Source organism: Pteronotus mesoamericanus, unplaced genomic scaffold, assembly GCF_021234165.1.
Source record: "Pteronotus mesoamericanus isolate MK-2021 breed Mesoamerican mustached bat unplaced genomic scaffold, CSHL_Meso_final contig_78, whole genome shotgun sequence".
Lineage (NCBI taxonomy): Eukaryota > Metazoa > Chordata > Mammalia > Chiroptera > Mormoopidae > Pteronotus > Pteronotus mesoamericanus.
In genome coordinates this window covers 1,305,984-1,312,028 of record NW_026555258.1, presented here as the reverse complement: position 1 = coordinate 1,312,028, position 6,045 = coordinate 1,305,984, and the positions used below count along the sequence as shown (strand labels likewise).

Sequence of the window (6,045 nt, the reverse complement as noted above, 5' to 3'; positions counted from 1 at the left end):
GAACGCGGAGGGGTTGGCCCTTCCTCGACGCTGTGGGAACGCAGAGTCGTGGGGAGAAGGCACACCGGGCCATCTACGTGGCCGGGGCGGGAGGGCACCGCAGAGGGGCCCGAACGGCCTCAGGCTGCCTGCAGCCGGCCCTGCGTGTCTCCAGGGCCAGTGAGGTGTCTTCACCAGGGTTTAGGGAGGCCCCTGCGCCTGCCGATGAGACTGACCTGGAGGACGCAGGCTTTCGGCTCTGCCTGGCTAGGCCACGCTGGCCGCTGGCTCACAGGGTCGGAGGTGGGCGAGACAGGGAACAGGATGGGGCTGTGCCTGCCAACCCGGAGGCTGCCGCCAAGGGGCGCCCGCGAGAGGAGGTCGGCCTGCCTTGCAGCCCTCCTCTGTCTTTGGCCTTCCCCCTCCTCTCCCTCAGCCCTGGACCCTTTCTTCCCTCCCGCACGTTCTCCCCTGGAGAACATGGGCCTCGTCCCACCAGCCCAGCGGCCTAGACAGACCCTAAACGCCACTTGTCCCCAGGCCTCATTCTCACGGGGGCAGGGGAGGGGTCTGCGATGCTCTTTAATACAGAACTTCCCCCACAAGTGCCTCCCTTTCCCCCCTGGGGCATCTCCAGGGGCAACGCTGGGAAGGGCCGCCAGGTGGGCAAGAGACAAGGGGCCCTCCTGGTGCCCCGGTTGCCAAATTGAGCTAATGAAAACCCAGGGCAGTCCGTTAAATTTGAATTTAGAGCAACAGCGAATATGTCTGAGTTGTAGACGTATGTTCTGTAAAACAGCAAAGATGACCTGAAATTCCGGTGTATTGGGCGCCTGGTATGTGATCGAGCAGCTCCACCGGGACGCGCGAGGGGAACGGCCGGCGCGTCACCAGGGCCGGACCGAATCCCCCCCCACCACGTCTGCCTCATGGGGGTCGGGGTCTGGGTCCTCACCCCAAACACTCCGTCAACAGCCTGCTGGGTGCCTGTGGGCAAGTCCTCCCCTCCCATGTCTGCCTGTGCAAAATGATTGACCCTTCTCTTACTTCTGGAACTTTCTCTGGGCGTAGCCCCTGATTTCATGCAGGGGCCTCTAGGGACAGACCCCGGGAAGGACACTTAGCATCCATCCATCTGCGAGTTCCTCTCCTGGTGAACCCCCTGCAGGTGATCGGCCTCCTGCCCAGGCACAGGGCAGGTGGTCCACCGGCCCGGAGCCTCCTGGGGCGGAGGTGAGGAGGCACCAGGCGGGGCTGAAGGCCAGGGTCTCCCTCTCAGCAATAACAGCAAGACTGACCAAGTGTTTATTCAACAGGCACTTGGGGAGCCCCGCACACAGGCACCGGCTCGGCTGGGGGCCGGCGGGGAAGGGGCACAAGGTGGCTGCCACACTGGTCTCCTTGGGTCGCAGCAGCCTCAGCGGATGCAGCCCAGGAACCCAGGTGAGTGTGGCGCCCAGGCCACAGGGAGCTGCTGCCTCTGGGTCCTTCCCACTGGTCCTCCCACCTGGGCAGGTCCTCAGCCGCTCTCCCTCCCCCTGCGGCCCTTTGCCTTATTCCACAAATGCTTCCCACGTCCTGTGTCATTATTGCTAAGTCCCCAGAGCAAAGACGGGCTGCCAAGGATGTGGGGAAGGAAAAAGTGGTCCGTGAATGCAGGTTCCTAGGCCTGGTTCCAGGCCCCAGTTCAGCCTGGGGCGGGGGGCACCTGGAATCAGCGTTTTAAACCAGGGCGGTTCCTTTTCATCTTCAAGCTTGAGAGGCCTGGTCTGGGCTTCCGGAAGGGCCAGCTGCCCCGGCTTTCCAAGCCCATGGGAACCAGGAGTTGCCGCCCCAAGAGAAGGGGGAGACCCCACGAGGCCTGGCGGTGAGCAGGAGACATCACTGGGACCCGGCCACCTCGCATGGAGCCCCATGTGACCAGACTCCAGGGAGCCAGGAGGCCCGAGGCAGGGGGCTCGCTGGTGGGGGCAGGGTCCCAGCTGCGGAGCACTGAGTCCGGCTCAAGTGGCCCAGAGAAGGCGCAGGACTCCCCTAAGCTCACCCAGCGCCTGGCTCACTCCCATCTGTGGCACCGTCGGAAGTGTAACTTCGCACAAGTTACCCAACCTCTTCGGCCTCTGTCTTTGGCTATAAAATGGGGGTGCTAGTGGCACCTTCTTCTGAGATGTGGGAGTGAACTTAGGCGGGGCCACGCAGGCCTTGGCACACAGTAGGTGCTCAGGAAGGACTCCCGAGTGCAGTGTCACGCTGGGAGCTGTACCAGCCTCCCCCTTGCTCCACACCTCCCTTCGGTGGCACCCGGGGCTCACGCTGTGGCGTGGAGTGGGGATGCAAGGCAAGAAGGGACTTGCCCAGGCCACGCGGTCCACCCACTGCCAGCTGACACGCTGCCTCGTCCCCAACCTGCTTCCTCGCCCCCGACCCCTGGATGCCCGCCAGTCCCCTGGCCACGTCCTCCGCTCTCCACGCGCGCTCCGCAAAGGTGGGCAGGGTCCTTCCGTTCGCCCCCGGGGAGCTGTCGACCCGCAGCCAACGGGCTTACCCGACACTTGGCAGCAGAAGGCTGGCTGCAGGCGAGGGTTGCCCCCTGCAGGCTGCGGCGCCCCGACTCGCCGCCACCCCTTCGGTCCGCGGCCGTTCCGTGTGTCCGTGCACGCGGGTGTGGTGGGCGCGAGCGTGCGCGGACACAGGCGTGCACGGACACCGCGGACTCGGCACACGTGGGCGCGTGCGCACCCGTACATGCACACACGGGCACACACGTGCACACCCATGCACGCACCTACGCACGCACGGCACCCACACGCGTCTCCCGTGGCCCGTGCGGTTCATCCGAGGGGCGCCCCAGACCGCATGCACTCGCAGCACACGCGGGTCCGCCCGGGGAGGCCCGCCCGCCGCCGTGGGGAAGCTCCGCGTCACCGCCAGGGCATGGGCCTCGGCGTGCGTGAAAAAGGCAGGCGGGCACAGCAGCAACCCACCGTCAGCACTGCGGGGACGGCCAGCACCCGAAGCGTCGGGTTTAAATCTTAAAACCCTGAGGAAAGCGGGACGGGAGAGGCGGAGACCCGTCCCGCAAAGTATTGACCCTCTCCGGGGCTTGAACCCGCGGTCCCGGGACGGCGCCGGGCATGCGCAAAAATCGAGAGGGGGCGGGTGCGGAGGCCGAGGCGGGCGTTGTCGAAGTGCCCCAGGGCGCCCAGCACCCACAGTTCCAAGCGCCGAGACGCGTCCGGAAGCCCGAGGAGCCCGTCTTCTTTCCTCGTCCTCTGATTCGCTACAAACCACTTCTATTTCCGCAAAAAGATACGAGCCATTTCCCGGCCGTCCGTGAGGCATGTTGCTGTTTTGTTTCCGGGGGAATCGAGTTTGCTGAAGGACTCTGAGGACTTCCGGGTGCTCCTCTCAGCTTCTCATTGGCCGGATTTATGAATATATTAGAGCATGAAAAAGAGAGAGTTTCTCACACGCTGTAATCAAAATATAAGTGCTTGAGGGTGGGTAGCGAGGTTCTTGAAGAGCGCGGATGCTTCCGCTTGTGTGTCTGAGACACGCACGGGAGTCACCCTAATGTTAAGATGAGGCGTGATCGGCACTTTAAATGGTCGGCGGGCGAAGCCCAGACTTGTGTTGTATGAAAGGAGAGAAGGTTAGCACTCCCCTTGACAAGGATGGAAGAGGCCCTCGGGCCTAACAACACGCATACGGTTAAGGCATTGCCACCTACTTCGTGGCATCTAACCACTGTTTTTTTTTGTTGTTGTTGCATTTTTTCCGCGCCCCGCAGGGGCGCAGTTCTCGTAGTGCCAGAACTCGGGGCGCGAAACGCGCGTGCGCCCGCCGTGTGCGCGCCGCACAGGCTCGTGCGCGACGTTCTCTGCTTCGGGAGCTGCTGGGCACGTTCCTACCACGTAGTTACCTGTGCCCGCCTGCGTTGGCGCCTGCGCACCTGGGCCAGGTGTGTCTCGTCCTCCCCCCACAAGGCCGTCCTCGGAACCGCCCTACATCCGGCGCCCGAACTGCGTCCAGAGGCGGGACTGTCGGTCCTGGGTCTTCACCGCTCCTCCCCACCTGGACCCCTGGCTGACTGCGGCGTCGCGGCGTCCCGGGTCGGGGGCGTTTGAGTTCTTTGAACTGCTTGGCGACAATGGCCCGGGAGGGCCTGGGGCAAGCGCGCCACTCACTGGCCGAGATGGGGTTTACCTCCCCGCGGTTTCTGCTCCCCACTCCCACTCCTGCCTGCACGCAGGGTCGCGGGCGGGGGAGGCTAGGGTCTCCGCGAGGGCCCCGCGCGACCCGGCGCGGGCGCCCCTGTGGGCCTCCCTGCTGACCCCGGGCGCCTGGAGGTGCGCGCTCACCCTGTCCCCCAGGCCGGCACGGAGTGCAAGGCTGTCCTCACAGGCCAAAGAGCAGGGAAGGATGGGGGCAACCCGGAGGGTCGGCGGGGCGTTTCCCCGCTTCCTGTCCGGGGCGCACACTGCGGAGGTTTGAATGTAGCGCTCGGTTAAGGGCTTAGGACGATGTTTATCAAGTTAAACAAAGCCAACCTGATGGAAGACGCCACTGTTCGAAAAAGCATCCAGTACCATCTGCGAGCTTCTGGCCGAACCCGAGCGGGGCCCGCAGGTGCAACCCCCAGGTGCAGCCCCGGCCCGCAGACGCAGGGGAGGGAGGCCTGGAGCGGGATGCTGGACGCCCACCGGCCGAGTGCAGTTTAAACCCACCCTGCGGTTGGGGACATGTGTGTGCACGTGTATACATATTGAATACACGTGAACACACTTTTTAAAAGATACTAGGACAACTGGGGAAATCCGGATATCGAATATTTCATTAATATTTCAGGTGTGACTATGGAATTGTGGTCATGAGTGTTTTTGAAGAAGCTTCTTTTACAGATAAAACGCACTCACTGCTTAACCTGTGTACCTTGGGCCAAGTACGAGCCCCGAGAAGCCCCGGGGAGGCCTGCGAGTCGGTCTTAGAAACTCAGGGACCAGTAGCCACGTGGGAGGCTCTGGCCTGGAAACCTCCCAGCAGCTCGCGGGGACGGTCGCGCACGTCCCAGGAGCATCATCCCGAGGTCGACCTTTACCTGAGCCCGTTTTATTTTTGCATCTGCGGTGCACACACCTTTGTAATGTCAAAGTAATTACTTTTTCCGAACCCCTCGAAGTACCGCCACCACCGGAGACCACAAATCCTCATTGTTGTTACATCGGTAGTTTTATTTTCCCAGGCCCACAGGTTCCCCCCCCCCCCCGCCATCGAGCCCCCCTCATCCACCACCCGTGGGCTTCACCGAACCCCCGACTCCCCTTTTGATTCTGGCGCATAAAATCAGCCGCAAAGCTGCCCTTTTCTAGAGCGTGTCCTCGGTCCGCTGGGATTTTGCTTCCTGGCTATTGTCATTTTTGTGTAAACAAACTCATTAAAAAATTCATGCAGGTTTGGATGTTTCTTAACTTGACAAATAATGTCTGGGGTTCATACTAAGTAACAAGGAAGGGCAGTAAGTCAGCTGCGTCTCTGAAGCTGGGTGACGGGGGCACGAGGGTTTCTCCCCTTCGTATTTTAAATCTTCCGTAATAAAAAGCTTTCACTTTAGTCAACGTACTAGATGTTCCCTGAGATGGTCTTAGGAATCTGGGCGATTCCTTCTCTTTACCTATTTCTTTTATACTGCGGATAAAAAGGTATCACCCACAATACTCAAGGCTATTTAAAATTAAAAACAAAACCAAACAAAAAAACATGGCCTTTCACCAGAGCGCCCCAGCGGGGAAAGGTCTGAGTTGGGCCCCCCCCCCCCCCCCCCCGCAACAGCTACACGTTAAGGTAAAACGTTCTTATAGGACAGAAATACAAGACATGAAAATCTTTATTTCCAAAAAAGAGAATGTATTTTTACATAAATCTACAACAGAATTCCAATGTAGAAAAAATACACTATATTCAAGGGTACGGCGCTGCGCACACACCCTCCACCCGGGGCCCACGGACATCGGCACCAAGAAAACCGAGGGGACCTCGACATCCCTCAGGCGGCCCCGAAGCCAAGCC

The 6,045-nt window shown here is 61.0% G+C and overlaps 1 non-coding gene across 1 annotated transcript; it reads left to right on the top strand.

Annotated features, from left to right (window-relative positions):
* Positions 1-3,609: 3,609 nt before the first annotated feature.
* Positions 3,610-3,735, top strand: LOC129079738 (U6atac minor spliceosomal RNA). Its single transcript, XR_008530099.1, has one exon. It is a non-coding gene; the product is annotated as a U6atac minor spliceosomal RNA (small nuclear RNA).
* The last annotated feature ends 2,310 nt before the right edge of the window (positions 3,736-6,045 follow it).